The 24185-nt window shown below is 44.2% G+C and overlaps 2 protein-coding genes and 1 long non-coding RNA gene across 17 annotated transcripts in view; 1 reads left to right on the plus strand and 2 right to left on the minus strand.

The window, feature by feature from the left end:
• The window catches only part of PCGF6 (polycomb group ring finger 6), a 1082924-nt gene that overhangs the window by 969700 nt on the left and 89039 nt on the right, over window positions 1-24185 (minus strand). The window lies entirely within an intron of this gene.
• The window catches only part of NT5C2 (5'-nucleotidase, cytosolic II), a 166077-nt gene that overhangs the window by 111773 nt on the left and 30119 nt on the right, over window positions 1-24185 (minus strand). For 2 of the 15 annotated variants that reach the window (XM_084995323.1, XM_084995306.1), the window contains exons 2-3: window positions 20930-21076; window positions 19864-19986 (exon numbers count right to left, since the gene is read on the minus strand). The exons of 2 other annotated variants lie outside the window; for them this stretch is intronic. The gene's annotated coding sequence lies outside the window, so the exon portion shown is untranslated. Of the gene's footprint in view, window positions 1-18987; window positions 19069-19656; window positions 19987-20929; window positions 21077-22205; window positions 22520-24185 lie in introns of all 15 variants that reach the window. 11 more of the 15 variants (XM_084995305.1, XM_084995303.1, XM_084995309.1 and 8 more) reach the window with 10 other exon arrangements.
• On the plus strand, window positions 19965-23647 carry LOC106508355 (uncharacterized). The gene is made up of 4 exons (XR_014826855.1): window positions 19965-20143; window positions 20598-20787; window positions 22243-22405; window positions 22517-23647. It is a non-coding gene; the product is annotated as an uncharacterized LOC106508355 (long non-coding RNA).

Below are 24185 nucleotides of genomic sequence, written 5' to 3' on the forward strand. Positions count from 1 at the left end.
AGAATCTGGTGTTGCCATGAGCTGTGGTGTAGGTTGTAGACACGGCTTGGATCCCAAGTTATTGTGGCTGTGGCATGCATGGGCTGGCAGTTTCAGCTCTGATTTGACCCCTAGCCTGGGAACTTCCATATGCTGTGGGTGTGGCCCTAAAAAGATAAAAAATAAATTTAAAAGATTGTAAGAGACAAGATCTGCAACCTTTACCACGATTGTTCTATCTATTGAACACCTACCAGGTGGTAAATACTGGAGATCTAAATTGACCCTTACCCACATTCTACCCCAGAGTTGCTGAACATCTATTTAGGAAATTAGACATTTGGGTAAAACATGAAGGCAGGTCATTATAAGCTGCATGCCAGATCAGTGATCCTGACACTCCAGAGTTTCAGGAGAGATAGATTCCTGAGGAGACATAAGAGTCAGAATCAAATACATCATGATACTATTTCATACCTACTAGGATAGCTATTAGGTATCCTAGTAGGTATGAAATAGCTACTAGGATAGCTATATACATTGAGAGAGAAAGAAAAAAAAAAAAAAGAGAGAGAGAGAGATAGCAAGCCTTGGCAAGGATGGAGAGAAAAATGGAACCCTCCTGCATTGCTGGTAGGAATGTCAAATGGTGCAACATCTGTGATGGGTCCTCGAAAAGCTAAACATGGAATTACTGTATGAGCCAGCAATCCTACTTCTGGGTATATATACAAAAGAATTGAAAACAGGGATTCAAACAGATACTCAATGCCAGTGTTCATAGCAGCATTGTTCATAATAGTGAGAAAGTAAAATCAACACAAATGTCCATCAACACATGAATGGATAAATAAAATATGATACATCTACACAATGAAATATTATTTAGACAAACCAACAAATAAAATTCTGGTACCTGCTACGACATGGATAATCCTTGAAAGCACTATGCCAAGTAAAATAAGCCAGACACAAAAGGACAAATATGATATGATTCCACTTATGTGAAATATCTAAAATAGGCAAATTCATAGACACAGAAAGTAGATTAGAGGTTACCAGGGGCTTGGGCAACTGGGAGGAAGAGGGAGTTATTGCTTCATGGGTCCAGAACTTCTGTTTGGGATGATAAAAAAGTGCTGAAAACAGGCAGTGGTGTTGGTTGCACAACACTGCTAGTTACGCCACTGAACTGTACACTTACAAATGGTTAACATGGCAAATTTTATGTTACATATATTTTACCATAGTGAAAAAAATTTCAAAAAAACTTTAAAAAGAAATCAAGTTCCTAAATAGGACCATTTCCTCCATGTTCAGGAGGCTCCTTCTAAATGCACTTTTCAGATGCTGGTCCCAAGTCCCCGCCTACATTGTTTCCTCTGACTGAAAAGCTCTTTTAACATTTTGAACTCTCTTAGTCCTTTCAGCCTTAGCTCCACTATTACTCAGGGAGGCCTTCCCAACCTTGTTACCCCAGTATTTTCTTAACATGCTGCCCATATCCCTGCTTCCCTTCCCACGATTACAATTAAATACCTATTTGTGTGACTATGTCTTTAATATCTGCCTCCTCAGTAGGCTGTAAGCGCCAAGAGGGCAGGGATAATCCTGTCCACTGTGTCTATCATGTCCACGGAGAGGGGATACAGCTCCTCGCCAAGGGTCTGGCACCCTGGGGGTTCCATATGTACTTTTAAATAAATGAGTAACTAAATGAATGTGTGGTAGGATTGTGAGCAGATTTTAACTTAATGCCTTTTACAATTCTGAAAGTAGATTAAATTATTTTTTTTCCTTTCCTTTTCTCTCTCTTTTTTTTTTTTGCCATTTCTTGGGCTACTCCCACGGCATATGTAGGAGGGTCGAGTTGGAGCTGTAGCTGCTAGCCTACACCACAGCTCACAGCAACACCAGATCCTTTACCCACTGAGCAAGGCCAGGGACCGAACCTGAAATCTCATGGTTCCTAGTCGGATTCGTTAACCACTGAGCCACGATGGGAACTCCTTTTTCTCTTTTTTTATGGAGGCACCTGAGGCATATGGAAATTCCCAGGCCAGGGGTCAAATCAGAGCTGCAGCTGCCAGGATCTGAGCCGCATCTGTGACCTACACCAGAGCTTAGGGCAATGATGGATCCTTAACCCACTAAGCAAGACCGGGGATCGAACCTGCATCCTCATGGATACTAGTTGGGTTGTTAACCCACTGAGCCACAATGGGAACTCCTAAATTACTTTTTTAAGGGCAGCACATCAGGGGTCTCATTCTTTTTGTTTTGGTTTGGTTTTTGTTTTACAAACGTGTGAAACTATTAATTTGTATTGCTCACGTTGACTTCAACGTATACTTTTTTGATGACAGTATATTCTACCATGTAACTTTGAAAGCAATCAAATTTTTGAAAGTTTATTTTAGGATTTCACACAGTGACATATGGGGTTAATAATCCAGTGTTGTCTCTGCAGTAGCTCGGGTTGCTGCTGAGGCACGTGTTCAATCCCTGACCCAGTGCAGTGGGTTAAGGATTTGATGTTGCCACACTGCAACTGTGGCAGCTTTGGCTTGGATTTCTTCCCTGCCCCTGGAAATTCCATATGCCTCAAGTACAGCCCAAAAAAAATTATTTTATTAAAGTATAGCTGATTAGGGCTCTCACTCTTACATCTTTGTGCTCTATCCTGTGAAATCTTCAGCAGTCTCTTGAGCAGGAACCTGAGTGAGACTTTAGTACAATTTGTTTCCAGGTAAATCTGCTACATCACCAGCCACTCCAACCTTGGTCTCTAAGTGTCCATCTAAAATAAGTGATGAGTTGTTGGACAAAAATGGTACACTTCTTCCCTGTGGCACCAGAACTGCCAGCCCCCTCTAGAGCATTTCACATGTTCAGGTTAGGAGGCATTCGATTGCGACTAAAGCATACTAATGTCAGAATGAGAAAAGGCATTTACTCATCTATTGGGGAAACCAATTCTTTGATAAGCATAGATAAGTTTAGACCTTATGCCATTAGTCAATAAAGGCATTTCCTAACCGACTGGATGTCCTCATCTTGACATTCCACATCAACCTCAGTAAAGCACTTTCTGGGCTAAAAGGAAGCTAAGCAAATATCTCATTATTTTGGGGACAAGAAGTACAAATAGAAATTGATTTAAGGAATTTATCTTTGGATGTGAACATTTGTAGGAACAGAAAGGCATGCAACACAGGAAGAAGCACACAACTCACAACAGCTTTTATAGAAACAAATTTTGTCCCACAGACCATTATTCTCTCAGCCCACAAAGCAATCTTCTTTCTTTTTACTTTTTTATGTGTTACATATAAAATGCATAAACCTTGGGAGGGGGAGGGAGTGGGAGGGATCGGGAGCTTGGGCTTATCAGACACAACCTAGAATAGATTTACAAGGAGATCCTGCTGAATAGCATTGAGAACTATGTCTAGATACTCATGTTGCAACAGAAGAAAGGGTGGGGGAAAAATGTAATTGCAATGTATACATGTAAGGATAACCCGACCCCCTTGCTGTACAGTGGGAAAAAATAAATAAATAAATAAAATATAAAATGCATAAACCAGAGATTACAAAGCAAACCAGTGACTATAGAAGTTAGGAAACTTTTGACCACAAGTAACAGGAAACCCTGTTTCTGTTAAACCTTGTATCTTGTTTAAAACAGGCTTAAACTTATCTAGAGGTATGGTAGGCTCCAGGGCACATGGTACAGTGACTGACACTGCCACAGGGAACAGGTTTCATTTCTCTGCCCTGCAGGCTTCAGGGTTGCCTTCATCCTAAAACATGTTCCCTTCATGCTTATAGGATGGTTACAAGTTTCCTTATTCATGTAAACACAAGATTCTAAGTCCTTCCCTTCAACCTAACTGGGATGATTTAGGACACATGAAGATCCCCAGGACCAATAATCATTGCCAAGGAAGGCTCACACATTGATTAATTATATTTTGTCCTTGGTATGGGGATGGAGAGGATAGCTGAGCAAAACTCAGATATTTTTTTTCTTTTTATGGCCACCCTTGTGGCATATGGAAGTTCACAGGCTAGGGGTTGAATCAGAGCTGCAGCTGCCGGCCTATGCCATAGCCACAGTAATACCAGATCCAAGCCACATCTGCAACCTATGCTGCAGCTGTTGCAATGTTGTATTCTTAACCTGATGAGCAAGGCCAGGGATCGAACATGCATCCTCACAGAGATAACCTCAGGTCCTTAACCTGCTAAGTCACAATGGGAATTCAAAAACTCAGATTTTTGACAGGGAGGAGGGGTGCAGAATGGATGGTAGGTAGGCAGTCAAGGGTGTTCACTGCAACGAGCAAACCAGAATCTGCCCAGACCTTGAGTTACAAAGTAGAGAAATATAAAACACGTTTCACTAATTTCACATTCACTAATCCACTTGTACTTAACCCATGTAGGGGATAAGAACACACTCATCAGCAACAGTAGTCCATCACAGCAGTGATTCCTAGAAAAATCAGGAAGCCTTCGTGGTGGTCTTCACATATGCACTGTAGTCTCACCTTCCTAGAGAGAATAGCATCTCTCAGTCAACTAAGACAGTCCTTCATCTTAGCCATCCTCTCCAGTCCTTGGTTTATGAGTTAGATCCCACCCTAGTCCTCCCTGACAATACTGAACAGCATTTCCCCCATCTGGTAAATTTATTTTAGGAGTCCCAAAGTACATTTTATTTATTTATTTTTTTGTCTTTTAGGGCATATGGAGGTTCCCAGGCTAGGTGTAAAATCGGAGTTGTAGCTGCCAGCCTACACCAGAGCCACAGCAACGAGGGATCTGAGACATGTCTTCGACCTACACCACAGCTCATGGCAACACCAGATCCCTAACCCACTGAGCGAGGCCAGGGATTGAACCCGTGTGCTCATGGATGCTAGTCGGGTTCGTTAACCATTGAGCCACGATGGGAGCTCCCCCAAAGTATACTTTAATATGATTAATTCTGTGAGATATTACTAGATATTCCTTGAAAAAAAAATAAGTTCCATTCTTACAGATCATGAAACTCTTAGCATTTGCAAAACTTGGGCATTTATCATTATAAATTCCTGGGACAGCATATTTACTTTGTCTTTTGAAGACTGGGTTTTTGTAAGCAAGAAAGTGACTCTAGTTCTCAGACCAAAGAGATGAAGCCTCATCCAAGGATATGCAACAAGGGTTTGTATAGGGATTTGTAATAGGGATGCATTATTTTCTTCAAACAGTGATTATCAAACTTCAGCAGGAATAAGAGGTGCCTGAATAGCTTTTGAAAAGTCAGATTCCAGAACCCAATCCAGTCCCTGGCTGTGTGGCCTGGGAATTTATATTTAAACTAACTCCCCAGGTAATTCTGATGCAGGTGGTCCATGTGTTCTCTGAAATTGCTAACTATCTACTTCATGCATGATTGTGACAGTCATCAATGTTGCCATGGCAGCAGCTAATCTGAGCCACGTCCTTCTGCCTGCTGCTGGACCAGCCACTGACTTTTGGGGTCTCTTTCGTGTTTGTTAGCCCAAGGAGCCTCTGTGAACAGCCATCTTTCAATACTGTGGAAACTGTTCAATTCACCCAAACAAAGAAACTGACTCATGGTTGTAGGAGCAGAGATCATGAATTACGTCACTTCACCTTCAGAGCACCAGTCTTTTAATTCCCATTCTTGGCTTTACTTCAGACATTAACTACTAGCCCTCAGTGACTGCATTTCATCAGCATGAAAAGGGTGCAGTCTCCCAGACCCAGATGGTTTTCCAAACCTGCCACAAACTGGGGTTCTCCCTTACCTGGCATCTACAGCACTCTAGAAACAAGTGTCCTATTGGGTTAAAAGGAAACAAATCTTCTCTCATTTGAGTGATGGATAGTTGAGTTTACTACCTTTTTTTTTTTTTTTTGCTTTTTTTAGGGCCGAACCTGCGGCATATGGAAGTTCTTCTCAGGCTAGAGGTCGAATTGGAGCTGCAGCTATTCCATAGCCACAGCAATGCAGGATCCCAGCCAAGTCTGTGACCTACACCACAGCTCATGGCAACTGCCGGATCCTTAACCACTGAGTGAGGTCAGGGATTGAACCCGCATCCTCATGGATCCTAGTTGCGTTCATTAACTGGTGAGCCACGAAGGGAACTCCCGAGGTTACTAATTTTACTTTCAGCAAACCCCAAACAATTCTTTTCAACTAATTTTTTGGTCAGATACTATCTGAAAGAAAATCCATGCTAAGAGAGAATGGGTTAAATAGTAGGCTCTATTTGTATCTGATCCCTGAGCAGGTGTGATAAATAGGATAACAGCCTAATCCCCGGAAACTGTGACTAAGTTACAGTTAGAGGGCAGAGGAGCATTAAGGTAGCAGATGGAATTAAGTTTCCTAATCAGCTGACCTTAAATCGTCTGAATTCTCCAGGTGGTTCAACGTAATCACAGAGATTCTTAAATGTAAAGGAGGGAAGGCTAAGAGTGATGTGCTGTGACAAAGCCTTGGCTGGCCACTGCTAGCTACGGAGATGAAAGGGGGCCATGAGCCCAGGAACACTTGTAGCCTCTAAAAGCTGAAAGAGGTGGAGTTCCTGCTGTGGCTCAGCAGAAACAAGCCAGACTAGCATCTGTGAAGACTCAGGTCCCATCCCTGGCCTTGCTCAGTGGGTTAAGGATCTGGTGTTGGCGTGAGCTGTGGTGTAGGTTGCAGACGCGGCTCAGATCCCATGTTGCTGCAGCTGTGGCATAGGCCAGTGGCTACAGCTCTGATTCAAGCCCTAGCCTAGGAACTTCCATATGTCACTTGTGCAGCCCTAAAAAGACAAGAGAAAAAAAAAAAAAAAAAAAAGCTGAAAAAAGCAAGGAGACTGATTTCTCCCTAGAGACCCTGGCAGAAGTGCAGGAATACCTTGATTTTAATCCGCTGAAACCCATTTCAGACTTCTGACCTCCAGAACTAAGGTAATACATTTGCATCATTTTAGGCCATGAAGTTTGTGATAGTTACATCAGCAATAGGAGACTGATGCACAGGGGATTAGGAAAGAAGGCCAAAAACAGATACAGACCAGAGAGTCAAACAAATGTAGGCCTCCTTGCTCAGTGCACACTCCCTGTGCTCTAGTGGGAGTCCAGGGGAAACCCTTCATCCTATGAGTTTTCCAGGAGCCTTGCCTTTGAACCAGATAACCTGGTTAAGAAAACCTGCAGTATTGAAAAAAAAAATTGTATTTTGAAGAGCTAAATTCACATACATTTTCTTTTTTTTTTTTTTTTTCTTCTTTTTTTTGGGTCTTTTCTAGGGCTGTACTCTCGGCATATGGAGTTTCCCAGGCTAGGGGTCTAATCAGAGCTGTAGCTGCTGGCCTACACCACAGCCACGGCCACATGGGATCAGAGCCAAGTCTGCAACCTACACCACAGCTCAGGGCAACGCCGGATCCTTAACCCACTGAGCGAGGCCAGGGGTCAAACCCACAACCTCATGATTCCTAGCCGAATTTGTTAACCACTGAGCCACGATGGGAGCTCCTACATTTTCTTTTTTGATCTTTTGATGTTTGTATTTTGTTTCCTCCTTTTTTTCTGAAGTTTAACATATATACATATATACAAAAAATGCATGAATCATTTTCACAAAATAAACACACCACCAAATCAAGATAGAAAATATAACTAGAAGCTTCAAAACTCACCTCATGCCCCCTCCCAGGCACTACTTCACTTCCTACTGATAATCACAATCCATAGATGTATTTTTGTCTGTTTTTGAACTTTATATAAAGGACTCATGCAGTATGCATGCTTTTGTGTCTGGCTTCTTTCACTTAACATTATATTTATAAGATGCATCCATATGTAGCAATTGTCTATTTTCAATACTCTATAGTATTCCACTGTATGAATATAATACAATTCATCCATTTTTTTTAAAAAAAAAGGAAAATTGTGGATTAAAAGTAGTTTCACTCCCTTCCAGGACTTTTTAGACTCTTTATCTGCTAATAAATAACTTTAAATTCCAAAGCAAGGATAGAACATAGAGAGTTTCCCCAATCTATTTGACCGTGAAATTTTTTTTTTCCCCTACAAAACATCTTATAAGACTAATTATTTTGTAGTACATGTTCCAGGAAACCCTGGTCTGGAGCAATGGTTTTCAAACTGTTCCCCAAAGTTCTGGGGTCCTAAGAGTTCCTGTTGTGGCACAGTGGAGTCGAATCTGACCAGGAACCATGAGATTGCAGGTTCAATCCCTGGCCTTGCTCAGTGGGTTAAGGATCTGGCGTTGCTGTGGCTGTGGCGTAGGCCAGTAGTTGTAGCTCTGATTGGACCCCTAGCCTGGGAAACTCCATATGCCACAGGCACGGCCCTACAAAAAAAAAAAGCTCTGGGGTCCCAAATAGTGACTCAATACCGCATAAGGGATGAGAGTTAAAGTCAACTGGATCCCCACTTCTGCTTCAGTACGCCCTTCACTTGTATCTGTTTTAAGAAGGGATTTCACATAGACAAGGTGTATGTGTGTATGTATTAACTGCCCAGTGTCCATGACTGGAAAAAAAGGGTTTGGTTGCTTTAAAAAATATGTCTGATAACCATGTCTAGCTCTAGAGGACCTCTCAGAAGACTGCTGCACAGACTCATGTTCCAAGCTACAAGGACTTGCCGACCTTATTCAAAGTTTATTGCTTTTGCCATTGACGACTTTCCAGGCTCTGTCCAAGAGCCATCCGGCCACCGATTCTCCCAGTAATGTTGTGGAAAAGGCTCAAAAGAGATCATGGATAGCCGCTCAATACAGATCAGGCAGCTTAGTCCACAGGCAGCTTCTGTCTATGGAGTCAGAGCCTGAAAATAGATCACTACATGTCACACAAGTCTTAAATTCCTTCTAACCAGGCAGCAGCGTGTAGGGATTAAAAGCATGGACTCCAGAGCCAGACTCCATGGCTTCAACTTCTGGCTCCGCTGCTAACTAGCTGTGACCTTGGGCAAGTTTCTCAAGACCCTGACGTCTTAGTTTCCTCATCTCTAAAATGGAGGTGAAGATAATAATAGCATCCACCTCAGAGGCTGGATGAGGATTAAATGAGATCATGTTTGTACAGCATTTGAGACAGGGCTGGGCATCTAGTAAGCACCACACACATGTTTGTTAAATAAAACCAAAGTGGCAAAGGCACTTGCCTTTCTCTCTGAACTCAAGGAGCCCAATTCCAGACATCTTAATTGTTTTACCACTGCTCCCAAAGTGAGGCTCTCTCTATGGCCTCCCACGCCCCTAGGGAGTTGGGATCACATGGACCTTCAAAATGGCAAGTGTTATCATACTTCGGATTCTATGGATCAATAACGTTTCAAAAGCAACTTGGGGAATTCATTTAGGGTGGCCATTCTAACTATGCCATTGATGACTTTAAAATAAACTGCCATCTACTATCACTACCACTTCATGAAAGGCAATTTTTTTTTTTTTGTCTTTTGTCTTTGTTGTTGTTGTTGTTGTTGTTGCTATTTCTTGGGCCGCTCCCGCGGCATATGGAGGTTCCCAGGCTAGGGGTCCAATCGGAGCTGTAGCCACCGGCCTACGCCAGAGTCACAGCAACGCGGGATCCGAGCCGCGTCTGCAACCTACACCACAGCTCACGGCAACGCCGGATCCTTAACCCACTGAGCAAGGCCAGGGACTGAACCCGCAACCTCATGGTTCCTAGTCAGATTCGTTAACCACTGCGCCACGACAGGAACTCCACGAAAGGCAATTTTAACACCGAAAAAAAGTAGGAAAGACCTAGTCTCAGAATAAAAGAAAAGGTTTTAAATTAAACTGAGCGAAGTTTAGGAGCTCCCATTGTGGCTCAGCGGAAATGAATCTGATTTGGATCCATGAAGACGCAGGTTCGATCCCTGGCCTTGCTCAGTGGGTTAAGGATTTGGTGTTGCCATGAGCTGTGGTGTAGGTCATAGAGGTGGCTCAGATCTGGCACTGCTGTGGCCATGGTGTGGGCTGGGGGCCACAGCTCTAATTCGACCCCTAGCCTGGGAACCTCCATATACCCCAGGCACAGCCCTAAAAAAGGACAAAAAATAAATTAATCAATTAAATAAAATATTGAGCGTAGTTTTTTTTTTTTTTTTTTTTAAAAGTCACTACTCTTTTCTGGTTTTTCCATTTCATCTTGAGCCAGTGGCCAAGAGCCAGCCCCTGTCTGTGACCCAGCATTTGGCTAAGGTGCTCTACAGGCCCTGATGAGTATTTCTGGACACATGAGACATTATAACTAAACATTTCCCTAAAGGTCCAAGCCTCAGAGCTAGTTCTAAATACCCAAACTTTGCAAAACCAAAGGCATATGCCAATGATCCCAGATAGCACTGCCATACTCAGAGGTGATGGAATTAGGAAGAGTCATTTCAGTTGTTTTTTTTTTTTTTTTTTTTTTGTCTTTTGTTGTTGTTGTTGTTGCTATTTCTTGGGCCGCTCCCGAGGCATATGGAGGTTCCCAGGCTAGGAGTTGAATCGGAGCTGTAGCCACTGGCCTACGCCAGAGCCACAGCAACGCGGGATCCGAGCCGCATCTGCGACCTACACCATAGCTCACGGCAACGCCAGATCCTTAACCCACTGAGCAAGGGCAGGGACCGAACCCGCAACCTCATGGTTCCTAGTCGGATTCGTTAACCACTGCGCCACGACGGGAACTCCCTCATTTCAGTTGTTCACTAGCATTTGATGGGGCCGTTTAGAACCTCGACTCCAGTTCCAAGGAGCCAGGAAGACTGAGTCACCTGGGTGTTTTAGAAAAAAAACCTTACACTTTCCACCTGCGTTTTTCCTTTACTCTCTTATCACCACCACATTCACAATAGTGCTGACCCCAGACATGTGGGGTTTTTCCCCCACACCAAGCAATCCTCTGTGAACAGTGGGGTGTTCTACCATCTAACTCAATTCTGACACTCCCTACAAGAGATAGCGTCAGTGCCCACAAGTTAAAGACTTGGTCCCATGAGACTGCACCCCCTCCCCCAAGTTCAGATGCCAATCACAAGGTTATCCACAACTTCCGCCTGACTTGGCTACAAATCAGAGGTTCCCATAACCTCTTCCCCCCTTGGATTTGATTATTTACTAGGGCAGCTCTTAGAACTCAGAGACACCTTGTCTTACATGTACCAGTTTATTAAGGGTTATGATAAAGGGCACAGACGAACAGCCAGATGAAGAGATACAAAAGGTGAGGTCTGAGAGGATCTGAGCCCAGAAGCTTCTGTCTCAGTGAAGTCGGGATGGGTCTTCCTCCTGGTACGAGGATATGTTCACCAAGATGGAAGCTCCCTGAGCTCCAAACTTTTGGGAGCTACCAACTTTTTATGGAGGTTTCATTACCTGGGCATGACTGATATAACTCCATTTCCAGCCCATCTCCCTTCTTACGAGAATGGGGGCCAGGGATGAAAATTCCAAGCTTCTGGAGTTCCTGTCGTGGTGCAGCGGAAACGAATACAACTAAGAACCATCAGGTTGTGGGTTTGATCCCTGGCCTTGCTCAGTGGGTTAAGGATCCAGCATTGCCATGAGCTGTGGTGTAGGTCGAAAACAGGCTCGAATCTGGCGTTGCTGTGGCTGTGGTACAGGCCGGTAGCTATATAGCTCCGATTAGACCCCTAGCCTGGGAACCTCCATATGCCGCGGGCGCAGCCCTAAAAAGACAAACAAAGAAAAAGAAAAAAGAAAAATTCCAAGCTTCTAATCATGGCTTGGTCTTTCCGGTGCTCATCCAGGAGCCACCCAGAGTCACCTCAATAGAACAAAGAGCCCCATTACCCAGGAAATTACAAGCATTTTGGGATCTTCTGTGCCAGAAACCAGGGAAAGAGACCGCTATTATGTTTTCTATTATCTCACGCTGGGTGTGTTTTCTTCCCAGACACGGTGAGAGGCCAGGAAGCGGAGTCAGACCCCAGGACCCATCATGCTGGCCCTGCTGCTAACCCACAGTGTGAGGCCTTCAACAATTCGGAAACTTGTTTTTCTCTTCTATGAAACGGAGGCAGTAATGTCTGCTCTGTATTTCTCAAAGTTGTTTTGGGAATCATATAAGTAATGGCTCTGATCCTGGTTTAAAAGCACCAGAAGAATGTGTATTTATAACCTGGTCAAGGCCCCAAGTTATAACTAGGTTTCTACCAGGGATCCTTCCCTCCACCTTCTCCTCCAGCCCAACCAGGACCCCACAGTACAAGGCTCCAGGGTAGACTCCTAGGCCTTGGCTTAGAGCAGTGGGGCAAGGAGAAGCCAGTTTCTTCTTTCTCGGAGTCCTGGTCCCCCAGGTCTCTCTGGGATGGAGTAAGCTCTCTAAGTATTAAACACTCAGGAATCTACAAATACTCTTGGAATTCCAGCTTAGTGAGCCTGTTCAATAACGCTTCCTGCTCCACTAACAAAGGGTGATAGCAGAGGAATGCTGGGAGGCAGTCCCTTCTCCTGCCTCCAAAGAATCCTGGCAGCTCAACTTGTTATCTCCACATGTTATATCTGGAAGAAACTTTAGATCAGTGGTTCACAATTCTGGCTGAACATTAGAATCACCAGGGAAAAATACCCTTGCCTGGCTGTACTGCACGCCAATTAAATCAGAGCCTTTGGGGGAGGGACCTAGACAACAGTATTTTTAAAGCTCCCCAGATGATTGCAATGAGTAGCCTCATTTGGGAACAGCTGCTACCAAGGCTCCAGGAACATCTCGCTTTACAGAAGGAAAAACTGAGGCCTTGGGAACTGAAGAATTTTGTCTGAAGTCATACACCTGATTAAGCGTTTGAGCTATCCGGTCAACATGTTGCTGAGAATAACAGCTCATTTCTGTTGACCATTTACTCTGGGCCAGAGCAAGCACCAAGCACTTTACAAATATAATCTCAATAAGTCACCACAGTTAAGGTTATGAGAAAACTGAGGCCCACGGAGTTTAACTAGTCTTCTGAAGGTCAAAACAACTGCACAGTGGCAGAGATCCCAGTTTAATTGTTCGACTCAGTTTGAGCAGCATGCGGATGACAAGATAGGGATAGGGCCCTTGCCCTTAAGGAATTTACAGCCTACCTGGAGGAATAGGACATACATAAATGAGTCAACACTTAAAGCAGTCTGATATGTGTTATAGTAAAAGTAAACAACGGAAGGACAAGGAAGACTTGTAACGCTGGAAAAGTCAAAGAAGTCTTCCTGGAGGAGGAGGTACTTACAGAGGTATTATTACTACTACTACTACTATAATTATTATTATTTTGGCCAATTCCCTTAGTATGTGGAGGTTCCCAGGGCCAGGGATCAAACTCAAGCCGCAAAAATGACCTGAGTTGCTGCAGTGACAATGCTGGATCTTTTACCCACTGAGCTACCATGGAACTCCTGAAGAAGCCTTAAAATGTGAATGAAAGGTAGTTTAGTGAAAAGAGAGGAGGGAGAGGAAGTGGGCTAGCCAGTGTAAAGAATGGTGACTGCTCAGAGCTATGCAGTAATTCATAATGACTTGATAAGTACAATTTGGGTGAAGCTCTCACCAAGAGGTAAGACGGAAGAAGTACAAAGACTAGATCATGAAGGAGTCTGAAAGAGGGAAACCATGGCAGGATGATAAACAGACAGTGGAAGGATATACATTTATGTATTTAAAAATTGTTGGTGAGGAGTTCCTGTCGTGGCGCAGTGGAAAACAAATCCAACTGGGAACCATGAGGTTTCAGGTTCGATCCCTGGCCTCACTCAGTGGGTTGAGGATCCGGTTTTGCCGTGGGCTGTGGTGTGGGTCACAGACACAGCTGGGATCTGGCATTGCTGTGTCTGTGGCATAGGCCAGCAGCAATAGCTCTGATTGGACCCCTAGCCTGGGAACCTCCATGTGCTGTGGGTGCGGCCCTAAAAAGACAAAAGACAAAAAAAAAAAAATTATTGGCGAATACGATATCAAAAGCACAGGCAACAAAGAAAATATAAAGTGGATTACATCAAAATTAAAAATGTTTGTGCACCAAAATATACTCTTAACAGAGAAAAAGGGCAAATCATGGAATGGAAGAATAACATCAAAAAAAAACTAGCTGATTCAAAAATGGGCAGAGGGCTGGTATCCATATTTCTTTTTTTTTTTTGGCTTTTCTAGGGATGCACCCTCGGCATATGGAGGTTCCCAGGCTAGGTGTCTAATCGGAGCTGTAGCAGCCGGCCTACACCAGAGCCACAGCAACGCGGGATCCAAGTCGAGTCTGCAACCTACACCACAGCTCACAGCAACGCTGGATCCTTAACCCACTGAGTACAGCCAGGGATCGAACCTGCAACCTCATGGTTCCTAGTCAGATTCATTAACCACTGCGCCACAAGGGGAGCTCCTGGTGTCCATACTTCTGCAAAAAAGATAAACAAAAGGCCAATAAGCACATGAAAAGACCTTCAACATCACTAATCATTACGGAAACTCAAATCAAAACCACAGTGAGATATCACCCCACTGCCAGTAGGATGGCTATAATCAAAAAAGAAAAAAAAAAAAGAAAAGAAAATAACAAGTGTTGGTGAGGATATGGAAGGACTGGAACCCTTGTGTGTTGCTGGGTTATGAGAATGTAAAATGGTGCGGCTACTGTGTTAAACAGTAGAGCAGTTCCTCAAAAAATTAAAAACGGAATGATCATCTGGTCCAACAATTCCACTTCTGGGTATGTACCCAAAAGAAGTAAAAGCGGGTTCTCAAAGAGGTATTTGTCCACTTGTGTTCATAGCAACGTTATTCATAATAGCCAAAAGGGTAAAAGCAACCCAAGTGACAGATGAATAAATAAACAAAATGTGGTGTACATATATACAATGGAACATTATTCAGCCTTAAAAAAGGAAGGGTATTCTGGAACATGCTACAACATGGACGGACCTTGAACCTTATTATGCTAAGTGAAATAAACCAGTCACAATACTGGTATGAGCTACCTAGAGTAGTAAAAATCAAAAGAGACAGAAAATATTACCATGGTTACCAGGAGTCAGGTAGGGATTGGTAATGGAGAGTTACTGTTTAACGGATACAGAGTTCTGGTTTGGGAAGACGAAAAAGTTCTAGAGGTGGATGGTGGTGATGACGGTACAACAATGTGAATATACTCGATGCCACTGAACTGCACAAGTTAAAATGGTAAATTTTATGTTACATGGATTTTACCACAAAAAAAATTGTTGGAAAAAAATTACTGGCAGAGTTCCCATCATGGCTCAGCGGTTAACAAACCAGACTGGTGTCCATGAGGACATGGGTTTGATCCCTGGCCTTGCTCTGTGGGTTAAGGATCCAGTGCTGCCGTGATCTGTGGTGTAGGTCACAGACGCGGCTTGGATCCCTTGTTGCTGTGGCTGTGGTGTAGGCCAGCGGCTACAGCTCCAATTGGACCCCTGGTCTAGGAACCTCCATGTGCCGCAGGTGCGGCCCTAAAGAGACAACAGCAACAAAAATTTATCGGCACTAGTGTTAGTAGATTAGTGAGGTGAAAACTCAATAAGAAGACCAGTTAGAAAGCTAATACCCAGGGGCAGAGAGCTCAGTAAGAGCCTGATAATGTAAGACGGTGGCAGGGGAAGCTGGGGGGACAGATACTAGAGATTCCCAGGTGAGTGGCTGGATGGGGTGTGAGGAAGGAGGGGAAACCAAAAGGCTACTCCCAAAGTCCTGAGCTGAGGGACTGATGGACAGTGGTGCCCATCACCACGACAGGGCCCACAGAGTTGGTGGGGGAAGAACAGGTTTCCTGAAAGGTGGTGAGTTCAGTTCGGGATAAGTGGTGTTTGAAACACCTGGGGAATGTCCAGGTGGCAATATCTTAAAGGAATGAGACTGATCTCAGAAGATTGGATTTTCTAAAGTATGATAATAGTATTATGTTGTTGTTGTTGTTGTTTCAGTTTGTATCTTCTATAGAGAATAGGGGTGAATGGGGCAGGGATGGCCCTGGGCGATGGTTACCAGGGCTGTCATGGGTACCTGAGGATTAATTCTGTCTACTTTGGGGACTAATCAAAAATCACCATAATAGGAATTCTGTTGTGGCTCAGCAATAACGAACCCAACTAGTATCCATGAGGACGCAGGTTTGATCCCTGGCCTCGCTAGATGTGGGTTAAAGGAGCTGGCATTGCCATGAGCTGTGGTGTAGGTTGCAGACACGGCACAGATCTGGCATTGCCGTGGCTGTGGCTGTGGCTGTGGCTGACAGTTGCAGCTCCTGTTCAACCCCTAACCTGTGAACTTCCATATGCCCTGGGTGCAGCCCTAAAAAAAAAAAAAAATTGCTGTAATAAAAAGTTTAAAGAGCAATAATAAAAAGAGATGTAAACCTATAGGGCAGAGATAATGACACTGTTTTATTATTAACAATAATAGTACAAAGCATTACCATTTAGGGAGTCTCTGCTCTGGCAGGCACTTTGCTGGGCCCTCTACGTGCATATGTTGCACTTTTTCATGACAACTCCAATTTTACTAAAGTTCAGAGATGTCAGATGTCTTGCATAACAAGTAAAGCTTTAGATTATATGAGGTATAGCAGAGGGAGCAAATACAACAAGAATATAAAAGGGCTAAACAAACGTATGGACTACAGACATTTAAGACTAGGCCCAGGACCCCACAGACAAGTGGCAGGTAGAGTGCTTTACAAACCAAGGAAGAACAGAGATTCAGGAAGAAAGGAGTGGTTCTCAGTATCAAACACCACACAAAATGCAGGCCACGTAGTAAATAAAAACTGCTCCTTGGATTTTGCTATTAGGAGATTGCTGTGGCCTTGGGAAGAATCACTGTAGTTGGTAGGGACAAAAGAAGAGCTGGGAGGGAGTGCGTAGCAAATGGGGCCTCCTCTTCTGATAAGCTATGCTGTGAAGTGAACTTGAATGATTGTGGTGATACTGTGATTTATAATGAGAAATGTATATCTGGTCTTTGTTTCTGGCATTGAGCTTCTAAAACCCTGGGAATTTCCTAAATGATGAAAGCAATAGAGATGCCTTTTGTTAGTGAGTTGACTCTGGGACCACACCTAAGGATGGGGACTAGTTGCCAGGAAAAAAGCAACCATGTGCTTGGAGGGGTGGAACTTTCCCACCTCCCTGAGTTCTGGGGAGGGGCTGGAGGGGGGAGGGGAGAGGGGCTGGAGGGTGAATCCATCGCCAGTGGCCAGTGTTTTAATCAATCATGCCTATACAATAAAGCTTCCGTAAAAACCCAAAAGGATAGGGTTCAGAGTGCTTCCAGGTTGGTGACACATGGACATTTGGGGAGACTGGTGTGTCTGAAGAGGGCACAGAAGCTCCTCACCCTTTCCTTATACCTTCTCATTGCATCTTTTTCCAGCTGATGTCCCTGAGTTAGATCCTTGTACAATAAGCCAGTGATCTAGTAGGTAAACTGTGTCTCTGAGTTCTGTGAGCCGCTCTAGCAAATTAATCAAACCCAGGGGAGGATGGGGTCATGGGAATCTCTGACTTATAGCCAGTTGGTCAGCACAGGTAGTAAACTGGGCTTTTGATTGGCATCTGAAGGCAGGTGGGCAGTCTTGCGGGACTGAGCCCTGAACCTGTGGGATCTGATGCTATCTCTGGGCAGACAGTGTCAGAATTGAGCTGAATTGTAAGACACCCATCTGGTACCCAGGAACTGCCTATTGGTGTGGGGGGCCCCTGCCCCACACTAGAACTGGCCCCAGACTTCGCTGGCTAATATTTAGAGGAAGGAAGGCACAAAGGTTAGAGAAGCTGCCTGTGTAGCTGTGTGGCAGGGAAGCAGCCGGAGGAGAGACTAAAGATGGAGGAAAGGGAAGTGAGGATGGTGCCAAGAGCCGAGGGACCGGAAGGGATGGAGTCAGGCTGGGAGGTGAGGGATTGCCTCAGACAGGAGGGAAGGAAGAAGGAAGGAGGCCACTCATGGGCTGAGAAAGGAGATGAGAGAATCATGATGTCAGAGGACAGATGAGCTGGGAGAGGGCGCCGTGAGTAAGCCAAAGGCAGGAGGTTCTGGCTGGAGACGGGCATGTTGGTATTGCTGAGCTAGAACAGTCATGACAAGGTCCAGGGTGTGCCTGGCTGAGGTGGCATTTGTGGCATTCGAGTTAAAAGGTCAAGAAGTATGAGACGGACGATCCCGAGGAACAGACCTGAGGTGGAGAAGAAGTCTGGGGGGTTCTGTCCTCAAAGAGAGCAGGAGAAAGCAATCCTTGCCTTAAGACAAAAGCACATTTTAAGATTCTAAAAAATATTCTAAGTCCTAACTCATGGCTGCTATAAATGCCTCTTGCCAAAATGTAAATCCATAGCTTCTTCAGGAGTATACCAAATACTTAGGGAGTTCCCATTGTGGCTCAGTGGGTTAAGAACCCAACAGAGTGTCCATGAAGATACACGTTTGATCCCTGGCCTCACTCAGTGGGTGAAAGATCCAGCGTCGCCGTGAGCTGTGGTGTAGATCGCAGATGCGGCTTAGATCCCAGGTTGCTGTGGCTGTGGCTGTGGTGTAGGCTGGTAGCTGCAGCTTTGAGTCGACCTCTAACCCAGGAATTTTTATATACCACAGGTGTGGCCGTAAAAAGAAAAAAAATTTTTTTAAAAGAGTATACCAAATATTTAGACCAAGTGACACACTGAAACCATGAAGCAGGAAAACCTACATGATAAATCCTTGTTCTTTCCATTAGCAAATGGGTTAAACCTACCTTCCTTTTTTTTTGTCTTTTTAGGATCGCACCCAAGGCACATGAAGTTCCCAGGCTAGGGGTCCAATCTGAGCTGCAGCTGCTGGCCTATACCACAGCCACAGCAATGCCTGATTTGTGCTGCATCTGCGACCTACACCACAGCTCACGGCAATGCCAGATCCTCAACCAGAGTCCTCACAGATACTAGTTGGGTTTGTTACTTCTGAGCCACAGGAACTCCAAACCTACCTTTCTGAGTTAGACTGAGGTCTGGCCTCCTTCATTCACTCAGCAAACATGCCTTCTTTCTGCCAGGTACTCTGCTGGGCCCTGGGGATTCAAAATGAATTACCTATGGTCTTTATGGAGTTCACAAACAAGCGCAGGAGCCAGTCCTGATGACATGAAAATTCTAGAGAAGTGGAAGGTAGAAAGTACAGTGGGGTTGTGTGAACACCAAGAAGGGAACCTAGGTTTGGGGAGAAGCAGCACAGAAAAGCTAACAAGAGATGAACCTTAAAGAAGGAGCAGGGCGCACCAGCCTGGGAGGTGTGGGAAGGGCATTCTAGGAAGAGGAACAGCATGAGAAAGGGCACTGAGGGCCTGGATGATCATGAAACTTAACAATCTGGTTTGGCAGAAGAGTAGCCCTTAAACAGCAGTCTGCACAAGAACTGGCCTCAATATCATTAAAAAAGCAGAGTATCAGGCCCTGGAACAATGGATTTCATAGGCCTAGAATCTGCATTTTCAAACGTGTCCTCAATGCTTCTGAAGAAGGTGGTCCATAGTTCGCACTGCAAAACCCCTGGCTCCTGGTGGGGGGAAGGAGTAGGGGTTGGGATGAGGCAGAAATTTTGTTCAGGAGCGTGTCGTGTTAAGGAGTTTGGAGCTCAATTTTTCTAAGCAGTGAGGTACCTTTAGGGAGTGCCCTGATGACATCTGTTCCAGAAATCCCTGTCTGGCAGTGGGACTGACAAAAGCCTGAAGAGAAGGAAGGTCGCTGCACCCAGGAAAGACATTAGCGGGGAACATTCAGCACATCCTCAGGCTCCTGGGAGACAAAAATCTCTCCTGAAGAGACAAACAGAAACAGCCAGGGTGGCCCACTGAGCACACACAAACCTATGCAGAATCCAGGCTGGGGGACACTCCCTGTGGTTCTGAGGCTTGTGCTGAGTCATCCTTCACTGGAACAAGCTTCTCAGTCTCCGGGATCTTGCTTCACACGCTGCTGCTTGGATTCCCCTTGGTTTCCAGGCCAAAGAAGGAGAAAGAATAAATATTAACCAAAGGCGTTTCTAGAGCTGGGTGCCCAGGGCCCCTCCCTCCCAGAGGCTGGGATAAACGGCTGGTTTCCCAGTTTTGGAATCCTCTTGGCTGCTCCCACAGAAAAAGGACAGAGGTGAGCACCTCTCGGAACAGATCAGAGGCTGGAAGGGACTTGAAGGGAACCTGTTTTCTGGGAGGAGCCCTGGGCTGGCTAATGTCAGGCTCACATCACCACCCAGGCCTGGCTCCAGGGGATGGGCTCTCACTACACAGGGCTGCATCTCAGGGCAACTTCCTGGTTGACTGGCATGAAGGGTGACCTCCCACAAAACCAGGCCCTTCTTGGGCTTTGGCTTCTTCTATAAAATGATGGAGCTGGACTCAAAGAACCTTCCAGTCCTATCACTGCTGGACCAATTGGGCTAAACTGAGTGGGACTGAATATCTTCCTTCCAACATTACCAGAAGGGTCAGAAGCTATTTCAGGGTTTCTCAAGACACACTGATCCATTTATTTATTAGTTTCTGAGCACTCTACTATGTGCAAATAATAAGAATGGGTATTCTTTTCTTTTCTGTCTTTTTAGGGCTGCACCCAGAGCATATGGAGGTTTCCAGGATAGGGGTCCAATCAGAGCTGTAGCTGTTGGCCTACACCACAGCTCACAGCAACGCTGGATCCTTAACCCACTGAGCGTCGCCAGGGATGGAAACTGCGTCTTCATGGATGCTAGTCAGATTCGTTTCTGCTGAGCCATGATGAGAACTCCAGAATGGGTATTGTTTTCATGTGCTTATGAGCAATATGCTAAGTATTTTACACTTATATTTGCTCATCACAGCAAGACTGTGAAGTAGGTATTCCTATCATCTTTATTTCACAAATGAAAAAAATTGAGACTCAGAGATATTATCTTGCCTAAGAACATTCAGCTGGTAAAGCAGCAGCAAAGCCAAGCCTGTATCAGCTCCAGATCAGGCAGCTCCAAAGACCGTGGTCTTTCCACTCCACCACTTTACAATGCTGGTCAGCCGAGGATTAGTTAGGTGCAGATCACAGCCTATACTGGAGGTGGAGGGTGGAGGGAAGGAGGGAAGGAGGAAGGATAGGCCAAGTGGTGAAATTATTTGTTAAATGAGAATAATAATAGTACCAACCTCAAGTGGCGGTTGTGAGAATTAAATGATTAATACATTATAAGTGCCTTAAAAAGACAGTTACTAATATATAACATTAACTCTTGTTATTAGTGAATATTTTACATATAGTAATTGCCAATTTAAATTGTGCTAACATATACAGAACATAAAATTTACCATTTTAACCATTTATTTTTTAATTTTTAAAGAATTTTTAGTCTTTTCTTTTTATGGCAGAACCTGCATCATATGGAAGTTCCTGGGCTGGGGTCAAATCAAAGCTGCAGCTGTCGACCTATGCCACAGCCATGCCAGATCCAAGATATATATATTCTCTTCCAGTTCTTTTCCACCATAGGTTATTACAAGACATTGAATATAGTTCCCTATACTATACAATAGGTTCTTGTTGCTTATTTTATACATAGTAGTGTGTATCTGTTAATCCCAAATTCCTGATTTATTCCCCCTCTCCCCAGAACTTTTTCATCTTCTCAAACTGAAATTCTGCCAAGTGCTTTTAATATTAATATAACCCATTATTATGCTAAATAACTGTACGTGCCTATCTCCCTGACAAAAGACTGTAGTTTGCAGCAGAGGGCATGGGTTGGAGATCATAGCCCTGTGGTCAAGTTCAGATTCCCTCACAAATCCATTTGAACTTAAAATCCACCCCCACTACCAGTTCTTCCGTGGGGATGAGACGGATGCACAGAGACCACACACGATTGTGTTTTGTATTAGATAAGATCATCGAGGTAAAAGCAACCTCCATGCAAACGTTAGACTCTCCACAAACGTTAGACGGCTATGGATACTTTTAAGCTCCCAGCTTAGCACAAAATAGGGATTCAGATAAAGTTCTAAATCAACGAGAGAAACTCTAAGTTGTTGGGCCATACTGCCCCCTGGTGGTAGCCCCAAAACGTTCAGCGTCTCTGGCCTCCTGGGTGCTCTCTGGGGCTAATTGGGTAAGACCAGGGGCCGTCTGGGAACGTCTGGGAACGGGAGGGAAACCAAAGGTTCCTGCCCAAGGGGCTTTTCCTTCTCACCTGAAAATTATCCTCATTATCCCATGAGGTTCTTTAGGCTCAACTCTCCATTCCAGACGGGCCGGTCTCCTTAAGGCTTTTGCTCACGTTGGACCACTTCCCCACCGGTGACTCATTCAAACCCTAAGCCTCGATCAGACTCACTCAATCGTGCCTCCTCCTTCAGAAGGACGCCCTGGAGCATTCCAGCCAGGCTTTCGGTAACTCCTTCTATAACTTCTACAGAACTCACAGCCTGTGCTTAATTATGTACTTGCGTGTATTTCTCTCCCAACTTGATACAATTTCCTTGTTTTCTTAATCTTTTCCAGGGTCTACAGAGCAAGAACTGAAGTGATGAACTGAGCTCCTTAAAAGCATACTTTATATATAATTGTTTACATTATATTACTTTCAGGTACACAATGACATAGTGACTCAAAAATGTTTATATAATCCATTTAAAGTTATTATAGGAGTTCCCGTCGTGGCGCAGTGGTTAACGAATCCAACTAGGAACCATGAGGTTGAGGGTTCGATCCCTGGCCTTGCTCAGTGGGTTAAGGATCCGGCGTTGTCATGAGCTGTGGTGTAGGTCGCTGAGGTGACTTAGATCGGAGTTGCTGCGGCTCTGGTGTAGGCTGGCTGCTACAGCTCCAATTAGACCCCTAGCCTGGGAATCTCCATGTGCTGCAGGAGCAGCCCTAGAAAAGGCAAAAAGACCAAAAAAATAAAATAAAATTATTATAAAATTTTGGCTATATACCCTGTGCTATACATTATCTAGTCTTGTAGCTTATTTATGTTTGTTTGTTTTTCTTTTTTAGGGCTGCACTCCCAGCATATGGAAATTCCCAGGCTAGGGAATGAATCAGAGCTGCATATCTCAGCCTATGCTATAGGATCTGAGCTGCATCTGTGACCTACATCACAGTTCATGACAATGCCAGATCCTTAACCCACAGAGCAGGACCAGAGACCAAACCCATGTCCTCATGGATACTAGTTGGGTTCATTACCGCTGAGCTACGACAGGAACACCATAGCTTATTTATTTTATACATCGTGATTTGCTCCTCTTAATTCTTTACCCCTATCTTGCCCCTCCCCCTTCACTCTCCCCAATGGCAACCACTAGTTCTCTATATCTGTGACTATTTCTTTTTTTATTATATTCACGAGTTTGTTTTATTTTTCAGATTTCACATATAAGTGATAACATACAGTATTTGTTTTTCTCTGTCTGAGTAATTTCATAATACCCTTCAGGTCCATCCATGTTGTTGCAAATAGCAAAATTTCATTCTTTTTTATGGCTAAGTAGTATTCCTCTGTGTGTGTGTGTGTACACATGTGTATCACATCTTACCCATTCATTTGTTCACAGACATTTAGGTTTTCTCTGTATCTTGGCTATTGTAAATAATGCTGCTATGAATATTAGGGTGCATGTTTCTTTTCAAGTGAGTGTTTTGGGAGTTCCTATAGTATCTCAGTGGGTTAAGAACCTGACATAGTGTCCATGAGGAAGCAGGTTTGATTCCTGGCCTCAGTGGGTTAAGGATCTGGGATTGTCACAAGTTGCAGTGTAGGCCGTAGATGTGGCTCAGATCTGGCGTGGCTGTGGCTGTGGCATAGGCCTACAGCTGTAGCTATGATTCAACCCCTAACCTGGGATCTTCCATATGCTGCAGGTGCAGTCCTAAAAATAAAATAAAGTGAATTAGTGTTTCGGTTTTTTTCAGATAGCCAGGAGTGGAATTACTGGACCATTGGTAGTTCTAGTTTTAGTTTTTTGAGGAATTACCATACTGTTTTCCACAGTGGCTCCGCCAATTTACATTCCCACCAGGAGTGCATTAGGGTTCCCTTTTCTCCACATCCTAACCAACATTTGTTATTTATAGCCTTCCTAACAGGTGCGCAGTGATAGTTCATTGTAGTTTTGATTTGCATTTCTCTAATGCTTAGCAAAGCTGAACATCGAAAGCTATACATTTT

This window comes from Sus scrofa, chromosome 14 (genome assembly GCF_054392235.1).
Source record: "Sus scrofa isolate SSC_HxYL_T2T_F1_AM1 chromosome 14, Sscrofa_HxYL_maternal_Yorkshire_Landrace_v2.0, whole genome shotgun sequence".
In the NCBI taxonomy this organism is placed as follows: Eukaryota; Metazoa; Chordata; class Mammalia; order Artiodactyla; family Suidae; genus Sus; species Sus scrofa.